Here is an 18,329-nt window from a genome sequence, read left to right as displayed (position 1 = left end):
TTGACTGCTGCTATTTATTAAATAAGAAAAGATTAGCATAATATGAGCCTCCGGTCTTGCCATAAAATTCAAGTTATATCCACCTTGCACCTTCCCTGCCAGCCACCCTGCTGGCATCACTGCGGCCTTCGCTCACACCACATAGCGAACTTTTTTAGCTCATGTGAGAATGTGTGCAAGTACCCATACTCTATTCTCTCTAGGGCGCCAACTGAGAATGAACGTGAGGCTAATCCTACCTCAAGATGGCCGACAGGGGTTGCCAAAGAAATCTCGATATTGAGGTGCTGTCATCCTTTCTTTTCGATCTAGCTGACGAATCAACTGGCTACCTTCAAGAAAGCAGGCTTTGAGTCATAAAACGTACCTTTATAATCTCGCGAGACCCACTGGCGGTGGCTCTAGATAGCTACACACTCAGCACAGGAATGTGTTCATTGGCGGGCGTTCGGTGACTGGAGTGCCTATGGGAGGCGAGCAGCGATTTGCGCCTGCTCATTCGTACTGAGGATTTCAATCTAGGATGATGATTGGTTGCGGAAGTCACTTCACTGTCACGTCTTCCGTGAAGCCTTAGCCAATTACGAGAGTCTGCTATTTTACGAATTGGAGGAGGACGGGGACCTGAAGGGGTGAGTAGTAGGGGCATGGCTTCGCTGGGCAGAGTGAGTAGAACCTGGGTTTACGAAGTTGGGTGTTAGAACTAGGGTGTAACGTGCACGCCGTAAATGACGCGCAATCAAACTCTATACTTACAAGGTGTTGTACTCCATCCTCAAATGACAATTTGGGGACTATGGAAGGCAAGTGTCTAAGTGAGTAAGAGCTCACGGTGATTGTCTCTTGTTAACGGGACCCGTGATCTTATTCACTACTTGCCACTCTCACACTGAGCAGTACGCTCCGATTTTGTTTTTGTGACCTTACAGTAGGGTAACAATTATTTTTAAAAAAAGATGAAAGCCCGGAGCGATCACGGGAAAAATAAACTTAGCATTGCCTGCGTGCAAAATTATATAAAATAGCAGTGGACTGTAATACGTGTGGCGTTATAGTGTTTGCGCAAGGGAAATGAAATGCAATTTTTGTGATCCAGTTTGCAGTTGTCTAGTTCGGCAGCGAAACATGACAGAGACTGGTTGAGTGAAGAGTGGACTAGGATTGTGACGCTGGGCCACGGGGCTCTCCCGGGGCAGTGATGCCATCTTAAATGATCTCTTATTCTTTTGTTCCACCAGTGTCGTTGCCTGGCACAAAGCAGACCTTTTTCAGTGGTAGGCTAGCAAATGACACAAAAGCTTGACATGTATGTAACGATGTCAACATTTTCTTGTACCCTGATGGGTGTGTGAGCCGATCAACGTTTGAAGTGTAGTGCTTGTGCTCACCTGAACCCGGTCTGCAAGTGTCATTTGGGCGAAAGTGATGAAACCGATCCAGTAGACCAGGGATGTCTGGTGACCCTGCATTCGAGTGATCGATTGCTGTTTTAATTCCACATACGTTTACACTTTGTATTTAGATGCGTATGATTTATGCGTTGCCAATGAAGACCATGAGGCACAGAAGTGTCTGCCACTTACATGAGTTACTGAAATTTTGTGATAGCATTATTTTGTAGTTCTATTCCGTTACTTAGCCCGATTTGGTTTTGAAGCGCTGGACAGGAATTACAAGTGTATACAAGCAGCCAATAGTACATAAATAAAGTAATTGGAACATAGGTTTCTTCAAATGTATTGGATTTACAGGTGTATTCTACACTTGTCAAACAGAATCAACACAGAAACGTTGGGCAAAATCCTTGTAAAGAGAGAGCAGGATTTACAGTAGATTATCATTTTGAACGGGTGTTAGACAGGTCATAATCCAGGAGAGGACCACTAACATTTTTAAAGAAAACAATAATAGTGTGGGAGATAACATGGACCTGCCGGGGTATAGATTTGTAGACAAAAAGGTTCCCAGTGGAGTCATATCTACATTTTCCAAAATGTAGTTCTAAAAGTATCAATTACAGTTTAAATACATGTAGCGTTTTTGTTCACACAGAGCTTTCAAAGTGCTGTGCGGTGACCATTTTCAACCGTGTTTTCTTCAAATTCCCTGTCCTTTCATTTCCAAACTCTGTGTAAGTGGCCATTCATTCTCTGGTAACAAAATAGGAGCAGTAACTGAGTAGCGCTGCAGGTTAATTCTTGGCTTGTCGACATATATGGCCCTATCATTGTATTGTGTTATATGGTAGCACACTTCATCATGCATGTGTGTTGTTGGGAGCGCATTCTTTGTTTGAGCCTATGTGGGAAGTGTTTCCATGTCATGCGTGATAACAACTGAGGTGCGGTTATCTTTTTATGGTATGCAGCACTTAGTGTGATGAATGAACACGTGTGGAAGAAACGCAAGTAGTTTACGATTTTATGAAAACAGGCAGCTTTTAGCAGCTATACAGGTCCCTTTATGGTATTACTTGAAATCATAGTCTACTTAGCTGGATATTTTATTAGTTTGCCTATTCAGAGATATTTTGTTTAAAGTTTATGGTCCTGAGTAGGCATAGGTTGAAGGGAAAAATGGTGTTGCGACGGACTTTGTTAATATCCAGTATTTGATTGTCATTGTAAGCTGTCAACAACTGTCATAGCATGTCACTTGATGGGATCTCCAATGTCCTCATTGGGCCAGAGGAATATGGCAGAGGTCCTCACGCACCTTGTGGCCAGGGCCATCTCCTTTGTGCAGGTGGGATGAAGGACCTTGCCGTCTCCTACCTCCCCCAGACCGAGTAGCCAATGGCTCTTTGAAGAATGGCCCATTCCTGTACTTATCTGGAACGCAGCCCCCCAGCTTTCAACCATTGTTGTTATTTGGTGGCCCAAGTTCCAAGCCTGATGGCCTTAATGCATTTGCATGAACTCTCGTCTCGTATATAGCCTTGGAGTGTACCTCTGTCCGTGTGAGCTTCACCACGCGTGTACCTGTATCACGCTGAAGATGGAAGGACAAGAAGCCCTGGCACCTAAGAAAACTAAGCCTTCCGATGTCCTCCACAGGTAATTGGATACATAAAATTACAGATAGCTGAAAGGTACATTTGTCGTATCACTCCTGATCCAGGAACAGACAGCTGGAACCAAAAGGCTGCATGTGTCTTCCAGTGTCTTCTTGCATCTTTCCTGCCTGCACATCAAGCAGGATGATGACGGTATACAAAGGTCGGGTTGCTTTTCCAAACAACTAGAGGTTAATAGAGTGTCAAGGGAGGCCAAAAAGTATATTGTTTGTTCACGCATCTTTTATTGGAGGCCATTACCTTTTATAATTCAGGCCTGTTGTGACATTGTTCCTTCCCGAAAGAGAAAGATATGACACATATGGTTTAGCTAAACATAAAATCCAGCTTCTCTCCATCCATATGTCTGCGAAATCCTGCTTATATCACAGCTGATTAGTAGGGAGATCAAGCACAACAGGCAAGGAAATCCAAGGTTCTGATTACCTGCACCGTATACTCAATACGGACTTGTATCTAGCCCTGCAGGAAGCCAGAACTAAAGTATCTGTGACTAGTTACAAAGTTTCTAATCTAAGCAAAAGTGAGCGACGCTGGGAGACCCCAGAAAGGCATGGTCAACTTCTACTCCCTTCCATGCAAGTTTGCATACATTAAATACTAAAGACAGTGAAATGACTTAGAACTACTTGTGTTACGGAAAATAAGCCAGTAAATGCCCTACCGTTACCAATAGGAATATGCCTTCCACTATCCCCTTGTAATTCTCACAGAGAAAGACTGGCTAAAGGTACCCCATTCCTATCCCTTCTCGGCAGTAGCCTGACTATGGTGGTCTTTCTGACCCTGGCGGTCTTTGACCGCCAGGGCGGAGGACCGCGGGAGCACCGCCGACAGGCCGGCGGTGCTCCAATGGGTATTCCGACCGCGGCGGTAAAGCCGCGGTCGGACCGGCACCACTGGCGGGGTCCCGCCAGTGTACCGCCGCCCCATTGAATCCTCCGCGGCGGCGCAGCTTGCTGCACCGCCGCGGGGATTCCGACCCCCCCTACCGCCATCCAGATCCCGGCGGTCGGACCGCCGGGATCCGGATGGCGGTAGGGGGGGTCGCGGGGCCCCTGGGGGCCCCTGCAGTGCCCATGCCACTGGCATGGGCATTGCAGGGGCCCCCGTAAGAGGGCCCCTACATGTATTTCACTGTCTGCTGCGCAGACAGTGAAATACGCGACGGGTGCAACTGCACCCGTCGCACAGCTTCCACTCCGCCGGCTCGATTCCGAGCCGGCTTCATCGTGGAAGCCTCTTTCCCGCTGGGCTGGCGGGCGGTCTGAAGGCGACCGCCCGCCAGCCCAGCGGGAAAGTCAGAATTACCGCCGCGGTCTTTCGACCGCGGAACGGTAATCTGACGGCGGGACTTTGGCGGGCGGCCTCCGCCGCCCGCCAAGGTCAGAATGAGGGCCTATGTCTTTTCCTTTCACTTAACACTCAAAAAACATCCCTGCCCTTCCAGCTGCTGCGCTGGATTCTACAGTCACCTGCCGATGCATCATCCGTGAGCTCCACAGGCCTTTTTGATGTCTTAGTTTCCCCTCCAGGCAGGCCAGTGGCTGACGCATTTTTGCCATATCCCTCAAAGACCTGGCTCTGATCGTCCAAAGACTGTGAGGAGAAAGTGGGACCCGAACAGATTATTGAGGTAAAGAATTGCTTATTCTTTATAGCAACATTTTATTCAGCATCTCTTTTGTATAAAGACCATTTATAGCCTTTCAGTTGTCAGTAAGTAGGAAGAATGTGTAAGTTTAAGGAATCGTCATGTCAACACAAGTGAGACCTCGGATTGACATATTCGTGTTCTTTTCTCCAGCAGATATATTTGTATAAAGTGCTGCTGTCAGAGCGGGGCATTTGTCTTCATGTCATCAGTCTTTATAATTAGGACCTACAATTGGTCTACACTAGACAAATAAAACGCCCGGTTTCCAAAATTGCCACGCAATATTCTTAGTACGCAGCTAGCAGACATTATGAGAATATACAAAACTCACAAAGGCTTGTTATTCTGAGTATTTAGAGACTGTGGAAGTGCTAACACCAGTGCCTGAGAAGTTTATTCTGCAAAGCATACATCTGTCTGGCCACACAGCCTTTAAAAGGCCCAGAATCCACCTACACTTGGTAGATCCAAGGAGGCCCACATTTTGAGCAAGGGTTTACACTTCGAGCTCCAGAAGGCTTATGAAGGCGTGCAAACCCTGGTCTTGTCATGTCTCAGATCTCAGACCGACTGGCACCCTACACATGGGCGGTGAGAGACCAAGCGATTGTTCGGTTTCTGTTCTGACAACTCAAGAGCCGATTGGCCTGCCTCGTGTTACCCTTATTTCCCGAATCCTCCGTGTGATCCAGGGGCTTTCCTTAGATCCGGTAGACCCTTGCTTTATCCAGTTTAATTAAGACGTCGTCGACCTGACCTTTTACAGGTTGCTCCCACACAGTTTAACTTTTATTTTTAGTAGTCAATGGTGTTTCAGGTTTAAATTGGACATTGTAGTGAATTGAGATTTATCCTGCTTATGTGATTTCGGCAAGGAAAGCAGCATGGCACACATTTAGTACTTTGCATTTTATTCAACCCTTGCCCAGCCCTTCTCTGACTGGCGAGCCTTACAAAAAAAACGTTAACATATGTCTTCAACAGGTTAACCTTAATTCAGGTCTCCTCTGTCTGGTCCCTTTCAGTTCCTCCGAAAGTGAGCTCCTCAGTGAGCACAGAGGCAAGCGTCACTGATCAATAGCAATGAAACCCCAACGACAGCGCTGTCAGGGATTTACTGGCGTCTGCTCCCTGCTGGTGAAATATAACCTGCTAGGCCACTTAAGCTTTTAGTAAGTTTTGAAATGGGGTCCTGCTGTCCACTGGCACCCATACCTTGTGGTTAGGAGTATTAGGAAAATGAGCCCTCTTTGGTTAATACAGAGACCCAAATACACCTGTTGGGTCCCTCATATCCGATTCTTTGAACGTTTTTAGGTATCGTTTGGACCATGCTAAGTATTTATTTTATTTTTTTCTCTCCCTCACAGCCATTAACCAGTCTGGGTGAGCACTTGCAATCTTGCACAACTCATAGTTCCGTGGCTTAAGGTAGAAAGGGTGTATTTGAACATGAAAACCTAAATATGACACAATTCTTACTAAAATCGGTACTCCTAACTAGAAATGAGTCCTTTGAACTGCTGCTAGGCAATTTGAGGTATCATTTGGGGTCATGATTTCACACAAACTCCTGTGAACTGTCATGGGGGTTGATTTCAAAATTGAGCAAGATCAGTCAGAAAATATTTTTCCATTGTTTTTTTTTTTTTTTCTAATGCTAATTTTTCATTTAGCTCAGACTGGATACCAGACTCACTTTTTGAGTATGAAGGACCTAAATACACTTGTTAGAAAGCACACACCTGGGGCCAGATGTATTAAAGGTTTTTACCCGTTCTATGTCTATGGGAAAAAGTGTTCGTACATATGGCCCCTGGATCTTAGAAGGGTAGTATGTATTTTTTTAAACAACCACTTCGGGAAAAACCTGCATTGTTACCAGACTCTTGAATTCCATGGCATTGTTTAGAAAAGTGACTGTTCCCTTGAACTCAAAAACCTAAAAAATGACTTAGTTGTTACTAAATCATGTGCCCAGAGACCAGAAATGGATCCTATAGACTGCTGCTAGGCTATCTGATGTATAATATGGTGCCCTGATGTCCACAGGGACCAACAGACTGTCAAGAACGTTGATATAAAAAATTAACAACACCAGTTAGAAAATTAGATTATGCCTTTAAGAGTCATGAGAGTCCATAGCGATGGCCTGCAAAAGACAGACTTTGCCGGTTCTGCAGGCCAACACCCGAAATGGTGTAGCACGTGTTCTGCCTGTGCTGCAGGACCTTGAAGGTGCGCCTCAGACCTCTGAAACCACTGTGGGTTCATCTGGGGGTCCTTACATGCAGACATGCAACCGTAATCTACCTTAATTCTGCCTACCAAAAACTGATCGCCTATATGGTGAGATACCTGGAGGGTGTGGAGCACGCCCTGGCCGATGCAGCCACGGCTGACAACAAGACATAGCAACAAGCCTTCTGCCAGGGGACAAATGACACTTGTCTATTGAATAGGATGCAAGTGTAATGGCTTTCCTTTATGGATTTATTCCTTATAAGAGTAATGGTTTGATTTTATGCATTTTTATTGTGCATAAGGGCATTGGTTTTCATTGACTAGTTGCATGGATAATAAGATTTGATTTAGTTTAGGCCTGGTTTTGCTAATTTTTCAAATAGCTCTGACTTAATCAGACTAACCTTTTATTACTAAACAGGACCTAAACACACTTGCTAGAAAGCGCACATGTGATGCGGTGAAGGGTTTTATGTATCATTTTGGACCATGGTAATTTTTTTTCACATCCAGCTGGAGTTCCATGGAATCATGTGGAAAAGGAAACATTGTCTCTTTTACTTAAAAACTCGAAAAAAACACAATTCTTTATAAAACAATTTCCCCAAGTTTAGAAACGGGTCAGAGGCTACTGTAGGCCATTTGAGATATGATATAGTGTCCTGATGCCCACATGGACCAATGCACTAGGCCCAAAAATTAGCAAAATAAGTCTGGATGTTATTTATTGTCTTGTTTGACATTTTTTTTTCAATTAGCTCTGACTGATTAATAGACTTATTTTTTAAGTACAAAGGACTTAAATACACTCCCTAGAAAGCTCAAATCTGTCGTTTTAACAGGGTTTAGGTATCTTTTGGATCACATTATATTTTTCACACCCAGTCAGGTAAAAAAACGGCAATAATACGAGACAAGGAGTTCCATGGCCTCAGCTGGAAGAATATATGTCTGTCCATTCAAACCTAGAGACCTAAAAATGTCACTATTCTTACTATAATACTGTTGCCTAGAGGCTAGAAATGGGTCCTAGATACCACTACTAGGCCATCCGAGGTATCGTTTGGAGTCCTGATGAGTACAGGGATTCATAAACTGTCTTGAAGGTTAACGAAAATTAGCAAAGGCAGCTAGAAAAAAATATTTTCTGCCTCGTTTTGCAAATGTTTTAATAAGCTCAGGCTAGATATCAGACTCCTTCTTTGAGTACGCCGGACCTAAATACACTTGTTAGAAAGCGCAAATCTGATGCCTTGGAGGGTTGATGGTATCTTTGCACCATGCTATTTTTTTGTTCTACAAGCTCTCAGGTGAAAATAAACCTGCACTGTTTCCCAACTGTTGAGTTTCATGACCTTGGGTAGAAAAGTGACTTTGTGCCTTTGAACCTAAAAACACCCATGCTACAGTTTGTTTTTAAACATATGGCCTGAAATCTGGTCCTAGAGGTATAATATGTGGTCCTGATTTCCACAGCAACGAATTAACGGTCATTAGAGTCAGAAAATTAAGTGGCTTTGTTCCTTTGATCATGAAAAAACAAAAAATGTCTCAGTTCTTGCTAAAACATATGCACAGAGTGTATAGAGTAGTCCTAGAGACTACTGCTAAGCTATCTGGGATATGAAATTGGGTCCTGATGTCCACAGGGAGCCATAAACTGCCTTGAGGCTTTATACCAAAACTTGGTCAAATAATTTAGGAAATGGTCTGTTTTTCCCAATTTTTCATTTTGAGTGTGCAGGACCTAAATTACACCTGTTAGAAAGCTCAGACCCCGCGCTTTTAAGAGGTGTAGGAATCTTTGGATTATTTTATTTATTTTTTCGCAATCACTCAGTAGATAAAGGAGCAGACAGAGTGAAGCTGCTCATTTCCTGCATCCTCACCCAAGGTGCATGTCTACTTCTTTCCCTTTCAGCTGACGCTCTCACAAGCCCTCCACGTTCCTGGTCCTGATGCTGATTCCACTGTCACCGTGGCAACAGTGCCACACGTTCCACAAGCCTTTGTGATGTCAAGGATCTCTCTCTAAATAGGGAGGACGCTGCAACACTTTTCCATTACCTCAAAAGCCTTGCTCCGAACTGCCAGAAAACTTGAAAGGAAGTGGGACCAGCCCAGGTTTTGGAATAGAGAATTGCTTATTCTTCATAGTGTGTTTTTGAGTATGTGTCTCTAGCAGTTCAAGTTCATTATGTTCCGTAAATTGTCAGTAGTAGGATGGGGGGACGTGACAGCAAGATAACTGCACATTCCATTCGTGATGCTCTGCTGGCCAAAGGAAGGACCTGACATCTCCTGTTGAGTTGCCCATCAAGCAAAATAAAGAACATGGGCATTGGCGACACAACTCACTGAATCACTTGTGAACTGCAGTGTGTTTCCTGGGGAAATAGGATCGCTCAGGCAGAGACAGGCCCGAATGTGGGACTCCCAAATTGGAGGAGGACTTGTGCGGTAGAGGACAAACACGTCAGTGGTTCAGACCCAGCCATGATCTGCCGCTGGTAAAGTGAGGAGAGGAGACCAGCTGCTCTTTATTGTTGGCTGCTTCTCTGTAAAATGGACTCCAAGCTAATTTTGTTTTGCTTATTTTCATCCTTCCTCAGAATACCATGTTCCATCTGTAAAGGAAGGAGTTGGCACCATTATTTGCTTTGTTGTCTGCTGAGAGCTTTTTGAGAATTGTGATTGCTGCTTGATCAAGATCTAATGATCTTAATGTTTCTGCAGCTATCACCTGTCTCTCTAGATGATGCAGAGCATGCATGCCCAGTTGGCATGTTAAAAACGTAGACTTCAAAATATTGGTCACACACAAATATGTTTCACCTAAAGTTTAGCTAAACCTAATCCCACTATTAGACATTTTCCCCCAAATTTTCTTTGACTGTAGTTAGATTAGTGACTTGTCCAGTTGCAAACATTTGTAGATGGATATACATGCATGTTTGGCTCAGTGTTCTGTTTTATATGTTTTAAAATAGTGCAGATTTCAAAATGTTTGCGAGTATGTTTTTGATATTTTACACTCCCCACACACACACACCCAACCCCCAGAAAAACTTAAGCAGAGAGACAATAATGGTTGCTGTCTATCATTATTATTATTACCACATTAGTACCAGTGCCTTATTTCCCTGGGACAAGATATTTTGCTAACTCTGAGGGGAAAAGCTCAGAATTCAAATTGTTGTGACTAATGTGTTTGATTTTAATTTGGCAGGTAATAATTTTCTTTGGTGGTTATGAAAGATAGGCTAGGAATAGCACGTTATCACATTTTTATTTAATGGAAGGTACGTTGCTGAATGATGAATATCCGATTGGCTGGAACCCATACCATGTTAGTTGTAGCTTGTGCATGCCATATTTGTAATCTTCTCACAGTATGTGATACTCTAACCATAGCCTACCTGGATTGTAGCCTCATTTTACTGACTTTGGCATCTCAGTGATACATAATCATAAGAGGAGGCTGACAGGATGCAACATGTGGAGTTGAAATTATTGTGCTCCGTAGGCTGGGTGTTTTCAATCGAGACCATGATAGGAGCAGCCACTTGAAGGGAGACTACACATACTAATGCTGCACACTTCCCCTACATACAGCATCAAGCTCATTCTTGTTTATAGACACCCATTGATATGAAGATTTTGCCAGTCTAATAATTTGCTCCACTGGGGCAATGGGCACTTCATGAAAAATATTGTTCAGGGACTTAAACTTCTGTATCAACTCCCCACCCAACCCATTGTACAAGGGAATGACAGACATAATGGAACAATGCAGGTGTAAAGCTTATCTAAGATTTGTATTATAGCTTTATTATGGTTCTTTCTTCCCCCTCACGCAGAGGCAGAGTGCTTTGCATTTTAGCTGCTTCTTAGCTGTCCTTTTGTAATCCAGGGGTGATATGGGGTGTTAGTTGTAGTTTGACCTGCACATGTGATGTGATGTTTCTTGAATTTTGGAGATGTACTCTAATCATGGGACTGTGACATCTCTGTACATATAAATGTTACTGTGAGGATAGTCTTAGCTATGCATGCCCATGCTTGCTACAGTTAGTGGTTGTCTGTATCAGAAAGTGGAAGCTGCTATTGATGTGCATCTCTGGTCCACTGGTGAAATACTGTTTGTCGAGTACTCTGCAGCTGTACAGAGGTACAACTTTTTGAAGCATGGTTGAAGCCACTTGTGTACGTACGGTACAGAGTCAGCCAGGAACAATTGCAATGCAACCTGTTAAAAAGTCCACTGTACTGTTTAGAAGTCCAACCAGAAGTGCAGCTACCGGAAGGACTCTTAGGTAGGCAATTAATTAATATAGTAAATGGAATACCCTAGAAGGGAAGGAAGCCAGCCACTGGGTGCATTAGTAAATAAATACCAAGAGAGTATTTTACAAGTCCACCGGCGAGCCACAGAAGTCCATCTTGTACAAGAATTGTTAGGCAACCACTGAGTGTCCTATAAGCAGTCACGCAGGAGTGATATGATACTGAGGCACACTGGAAGATAACCAGGGCCACTGAAATTGTGGCACGGGGCACCAAATTATGCAGCAGGGTTTATTAAATTGTGTCGCAAGAAAAGGTAATTTGTTATAGTATTACTTCATTATTTAGTGATTTTTACCCACAATGATATTGTCTAGGTAAAAATTTGCATGATCAGGGCCAGTTTAACAACCAAATACAGAAATGAGCAGCTGAAAGATGACCAGTTAACCTTTGCGAAGAGCCTTCATTGCATGCATACACGTCACCATCTGTTTGAGCTACAAACTGTGTTTTTTGTTCAAAGCTGCAGATTATGCAGCAGATGGTTTGAGGCAAATCCATAATTATGTGGAAACATCTGTGCCAGCAGAATCACATAATTCCTGTGGCTGCTGAAGAAGACCAAAGAGTTTTATGTGGAGTGTATTCACAAGCTGCAGAGGTCCAATTTCTGGAAGCACTAACATCAACATGGAGTCACGGAATGACAACTTGGTGGATGTGTAGTAGTAAAGGTTCACAGCCTTGAATAACAAAGATATTGATTTGAAAATGACAAATCAGGCGACCGGCAACCAGGTTAAAGACTGAAATAACGTTGCAGTGGCAATCTAGAAATGAAGGTTAAGGAATTGTCTCATATTTGCATTGGGCATGCTCTAGCGTCTGAATCCCATCGACACAGGGCTTGAAATGAGGTATGTTCCTTTGATGTAGTCTGTACTTAAGAGTACCTGAGTGATGGTTACTTGTCTCTTTAGAGAGCACTCTAGACAAGAGAACATTTGATAAATGAATCTCATGAAGTAAAATTATTTGCTTGTAACTTGCTTGGCATATGGCATGGGGGTAGGAGTCCATAATCCCTCCTAGTGACTAGCTTAAGGTGATTTGTTAGCATTCATTAGGCAGCAGATAGGCGACATTGGCCTGTTAGACCAGAAATGAAGAGAAGATAAGATGAGGTTTTCAGTTTGTTATTATAATTTGGGTGGCATCTGCTTAATTCTAACCTTTGATGATGAGGGATGAACTTAACTCGAGGAGTGGGCTAATTTAGATGTATGCAGAAGGGCAGTGGTGGATCTTTGAGGGACACCAGAAGTCAGTGGAAATGTTACACAACATATAAGTGGTGTTAAAGGATCTGTCACAGAGCAAAGAATTAGTCCAGTTTAGAGTCAAGTCTCTGGGGCAGCACTCAATCATGGGCAGTATCAAAAACAGGGGAAAAATCCATTAGCAGAGGTGGTGCTACTTAATTTTAATCAGTTGTCACCTTTATTTTGACCCAAGTCAAAGTGAGTGCTGATTAAAAGTCATGGCATAATCATGTCTGGATTTTTGGAGAAAAGGTAGTTGTGTTGGATGAAGGTTGATAACTGAACTGTAGGCAGCTCTTTCTGTCTCTTTGCCTAGGTGTGGACCACTACATATCTGGTGCAATGGGAAGGGCCTGTTGGGCTGATGGCCAGATTCTAGGATGCAGTAATGTCTAGTTCTGGCTGGGATGACTGATGAAGAATACATGGGGATGATCTTGAATCTATGCACTGAACTTCGGTCTTTCTGTTGGTGGTCATGTGCCACAGGTGTTTGTAAGGTTGGAGAAACCATCTGCCAAAAGATAACTGATCGAGAGTAGTCTGCGGTTGAGAAGTTAAGGTAAGGTTTGAGCTCTATTTCCTTGTTTGTTTTTGCCAGACTATACTTTTGTAGATCGAGGGCCTTGGAACAAGAACTGATTTGCTGGAGCTGAATATATGTTTTGAGTGGTTAAAATTGAATGTAAAACTTACTCGATTTTAAAGTTAGATAGATATCTTGTGAAGTTTCTTAGTTGGCAGCTAGCATCGAAATGTGCTGAAAGTAATAAGCCTTTTTGATATGGCAGTGTCAGTTTGTTATGATAGTCAGGCCTCGAAAAAATCTGGACGAGCTATTTTTAGGCCCTCCTTGTCCCTTCTGGTAATGAACAGGTGTTCTGTTCTGTTCAGTCAGAAAGTAAAGGAGGAATAAAGACCCCTTTAAATCTTATGTTGTCACATTTGCTCTGTTGAGAGGCAGAGGTCAAAAGTCAGTTTGCCTTGCAATTAATTTCCCTTCTCACTGCAGAGTTCCAGGATTTTATAAGGTTAACTTCTCTGCTGTAATGTTATTTAAATGTTGTTTATTAGGAAAAACCTGACACCATACAGTCTTTAATTTCACAGTAAGTCAGCTGTACAAAAATGTCATAATATATTTCAGTAGTTGTGACAGCTAATTGTGTGTACTTGTGTGGTGAAAAAAAATATTTAAAAGGACGAAAACAAATCAGTACTCTTTATTTAGTGATGTACAAAACATAAATATTTTTTCTGAAACCCAATTTTCACATATTATTGTTGATACTTTATAGTTTTCAGTAAAGCTGCAAGTTAGTGGGTGTAGTGTGTTCTGCTTCTTAGATGGAATGCTCTCAGATGCTGACCTAGGAAGATTCGACGTTCTAGGATGTGAGTCTCCTGAAGTCAGTTGAGTCTGATCTGTTGCCCTCAACGGACCTGTTCCTTTCACCTCTTCTTCCAATAAAACGTGTTCCTCTTACCTGGTCTGCAGCGCCTCATCACTTCAATTTGGCGACGTAGGAGTGGACTTCGACGAACCTTCGTCTTAATTCCCGATTTCGGCTGGTGTTGTGCACTCGTCACATTGCTCGCTTTGCTGTGCAATACCTGGTGCCTGCTGACCTGATCTGCCGGATCAGGACTTTCCGGTGAAGATTTGTTTTTTAATTTTATTTAATTGTTTTTCCTGTTTCCCCGTTTTCTCGCACGGCTATGGCCGTTGATGTGGAGCGCGCATCGCGTCTCTCGAACGTCTCCTAGGCAACGGACAGGCTGATGCGTCTTCCACTAGCGTCACGTTCGTCTCCTCAGCAACGCACACGCGGGGAAGACTGACGCCGCTTCCGCTAGCATCTCCTAGGAGACGGAGACGCTAGTTATTAGGAAATTGACATCGTGGAGACGCGGAACTCTAAACCTTCTCCGAGCGTCCTAAGGCGTTCATTTTGGATTCACAGAGACGTGGTCTCTTCTCATTCCTCTTCAATTTTGGGTATTGTTCTTGGCACAAAGGAGAAGAGAAAAGAGGGAAAAGAAGGAAGAAGTAAGACTATTTTTTTTTTTTAGGAAAGAAGGAAATGAAGACAGTTTAATTTACTACTGTGAAGGGTTGTACTTTGTTGTGAACAGGTCCGGGAAGGGAGGAGTTGAACATTTTAGTTATTAAGTCAGCGCCTTAATTTACCACGCGTACGTTATAATTGGCCTCTGATATGGCGCAAGCCAATTTTACCATCGTTCCCCCGCAAGCATTTTGGGCAATGGGTAATTCACCACCCATCAAGTGGTTGGAGTGGAAGGACTATTTTTTAAATTATTTAGGCGCTATTGACGTTGATAACAAGATGTCCGCAGAACAGAAAAAGAGGATTCTTTTGCATTCCTTGGGTCCAATGGGTCTCAAAACATATAATAAGATGTCCAAAAACCCTGTAAGTGGTGATATTTGTGTTTTTAATGCCGCAATGTTGGATCTCAACAAATATTTTGCTCCAAAAGTTTGTATGGGAATTGTCCGTTATAAGTTTTTCCAAAGAAAACAGGAAAAAAGTGAGCTGGTGGATGACTACATTGCGGACTTAAAGAAACTGGCTCTTGACTGTAAATGTGGGGCAATTCATGACGAACTTATTAGAGATCAAGTAGTTATGCACTGCAATAATCAATCCATTCAGGAAAGACTTTGGATAAATGGTGACTCTCCTCTGGAAGAAATTTTAGCCATAGTAAGGAAGGCTGAGATCTCTGAAAGATGCTTTTCAGAAATAAAATCTACTGGGAAAAATGAGGATGGCATTTATAAAATTACTAATAGCAAAACTGGAGGGGGCTTTCAGAGTGGGGAACCTGAAAGAAGGTGTTACAGATGTGATAACAAGGACCACTTGGCTCACTCCAAGTCGTGCCCGGCTTTAAAATTGAAGTGCAACAAATGTGGAATAGTGGGCCATTTTGCAAAAGTTTGTAAAAGTAAAAAGAAAATAATTAAATGTATATATGAAGGTGAAAATGTTGCAAAGTGTGATACGGAAGAAAATACAACGGAACCCAGAGGATTTGATGAGGATAAGAATTTCATTCTCAATATAATGGAGGCGAATACTAAGGATAAACCCATATGCAACATGGAAATTGGTGGAGTGCCAATCACAATGTATGCTGACTCAGGCTCACCCTTCACAATTGTGAACGAGGATGTGTGGAACAAATTTTTCACTGAAAAAATTGGTAAACAGCTTGCTCCACCAGACATTCAACCGGAAAGTTACACAGGAGATAAGATTGATCTGTTAGGTTTTAGATGGTTGGCATTCTCATTCAAGAACAGGAACGCCAGGGGAAAACTATGTGGCTAAAAAAGGGAAGTCAGTTCTGGGTTGGAAGGATCAAGGACGGTTGCAAATGATTTTGGATCCTAATGGCAAAGATAAAGTTTTAATGGTGAACGATGAATGTTCTTTGACCCCCAAGATAGAATCTAAATTCCCAAAGGTTTTTAGCAAGGGTTTGGGGAAACTTACTGGTTTCAAGCACAAAATCATATTGAAGAAGGAGGCTGTACCAAAAATTCATAAGGTCAGAACTGTGCCGATCATGATCAGAGAAGAAGTTTCCAAGGAGCTAGATAAATTGGTATTAATAGATGTGATAGAGCCAATTGAAAGCTCGGAATGGATTTCGCCTGTAGTGATAGCTCGGCGCAGCAATGGAAAAATCCGCTTATTTGTGGACTTGAGATACTTAAATAATAATATTCTGATTGATCGGTTTCCCCTACCCAAGATTACGGAAATGGTTTCTAGTCTTGAGGGAGCATGCTGGTTTTCTACTATCGATCTGTCGTCTGCTTATCATCAGATTCCCTTATCTGAAGATTCCAAGGGACTAACAGCCTTCATCACACCCTTTGGATGCTTCCAATACAAGAGGATGCCCTTCGGTCTTGCGTCTGCAGCAGCTGTTTTTCAACATCTTATGCACAAACTTTTGGGGAAAATCAAAGGGGTTATGTGTTTCCAAGATGACATATTAATCTTTGGGAAAGATAAGAGCATGCATGATGAGCGTGTGTTCCAACATGTGTTTGAAGTGTTAGGTGATAAAGGGTTAACTGTGAAACTGAGTAAGTGCAAGTTCGCGAAAAAGAGTGTGGAGTATTTGGGACATGAGATAAGTGGTGAGGGTGTTAAACCTAAGACATCCTTGGTGAATGTTATAGTGGGGGTATCACCTCCTACATCTAAGGATGAGGTAAGATAATTTTTGGGCATGGCGGAGTTTTGTGCCAAATTCATTCCAAACTTTGCCAGCAAGGTTTATAACTTAAGGGGTTTACTCAAAAAGAACTCTCCATTCACGTGGAGTGAGGCATTGCAATCAAGAGTTTGAGAACGTGAAAAGTGATTTAAGCAACGCAGCATGTTTGGAAAGTTTTGACCCTAAGTTAGATACTTTTGTTACTACAGATGCTAGTAATAAGGGCCTAGGTGCTGTGCTATCTCAAAAGGGGTGTAATGGTAAGGAAAGGATTATAATTTTTGCTTCCAGGTCATTGTCCCCATCGGAAGAAAAGTACTCGGTTATAGAGAAAGAAGCCTTAGCCTGTGCCTGGGCTTTGGAGCACTTCCGGGCATTTGTGTGGGGAAAAGACGTAACTATTCGGTGCGACCACAAACCTTTAATTAAACTTCTTACAAGTGAAGGAAGTGTACTAGCTTCGGCCAGGATCTTAAGGTTGTCCATGCGCTTAAAGGATTACATTTATCGTATTGTGTGTGTACCTGGCAAAAGTAATGTAATGGCGGATTGCCTTTCAAGATTACCTATTTTGCTGGAGAGGTGTGTTGATGATCCGTGGTATGAGTGGAGTGTGGCTCTTGTACAAGATTCTGGTAGCCCTGCACTGAGTGAAGATAGTTGGAGGAAGGAAATGGAGGTAGACATCAATTTACTGTCTGTTTTAAAATACGTTTTAGAAGGATGGCCTAAGAAGGATCAGCTGTCTGAACAATGCAGGAGTTTTGGGGAGGTTAGGAATTAACTCTGTTGTGAGCAATGTTCTTTAGAGAGGTGATAGGGGAATTATCCTATCGGGTATAAGAGAAGCTATTTTAGAATTATGTCATGAGGGCCATTTTGGCATCGTTAGAACTAAGTCTGTGGTTAAGGAGTTATTTTGGTGGCCAGGTGTTGACAAATCAGTGGAAAGATTTGTCAGAACTTGTCATGTGTGTTCATGCGCAGACAAGAGTTTATGTACCCTTAGACCGCCTATGCAGCAAACGTTCATACCTAGGCAACCATGGGAATATGTCGCTATTGATCTCTTGGGTCCGGTGGGTAACTCTCAAGAGTTTGTAATAGTTATGATTGATTTGTTCTCAAAATGGCCTGAAATTGGTATTTTGGAAAGAGCAGATACTACCAGTGTTTTGGAGTTTTTGGATAAGGTTTTCCTGGCTGAAGGCATTCCTTCTAAATTAAGTGATAATGGTGTACAGTTTATGTCAGATGCTGCTAAAAAGTATTTTAGGAGAGTGGGGATTGAGCATAAAACCACTTCATTGTACAATCCCAGTGGCAATGGCGCAGTAGAAAGGTTCAACAGAGTCCTTAAAGGTATCATTCAGGGTGCAATGGATAGTGGAGAGGATTGACACGTTGCTGTCTTTAAAGCAGTGTGGGCTTATAGGATTACTGAGAATGTTACTACTGGACTCAGCCCTTTCATTGT

The 18,329-nt window shown here is 42.7% G+C and overlaps 1 protein-coding gene across 3 annotated transcripts in view; it reads left to right on the top strand.

Moving 5' to 3' along the window:
• Nucleotides 1-585: 585 nt before the first annotated feature.
• TROAP (trophinin associated protein) overlaps nt 586-18,329 on the top strand; it is a 155,209-nt gene continuing 137,465 nt past the window's right edge. The window contains exon 1 of one of the 3 annotated variants that reach the window (XM_069230622.1): nt 586-632. The gene's annotated coding sequence lies outside the window, so the exon portion shown is untranslated. The other 2 variants (XM_069230620.1, XM_069230621.1) reach the window with 2 other exon arrangements.

This window comes from Pleurodeles waltl, chromosome 4_2 (genome assembly GCF_031143425.1).
Source record: "Pleurodeles waltl isolate 20211129_DDA chromosome 4_2, aPleWal1.hap1.20221129, whole genome shotgun sequence".
NCBI lineage: Eukaryota > Metazoa > Chordata > Amphibia > Caudata > Salamandridae > Pleurodeles > Pleurodeles waltl.
This window is presented reverse-complemented; position numbering and strand designations above follow the sequence as displayed.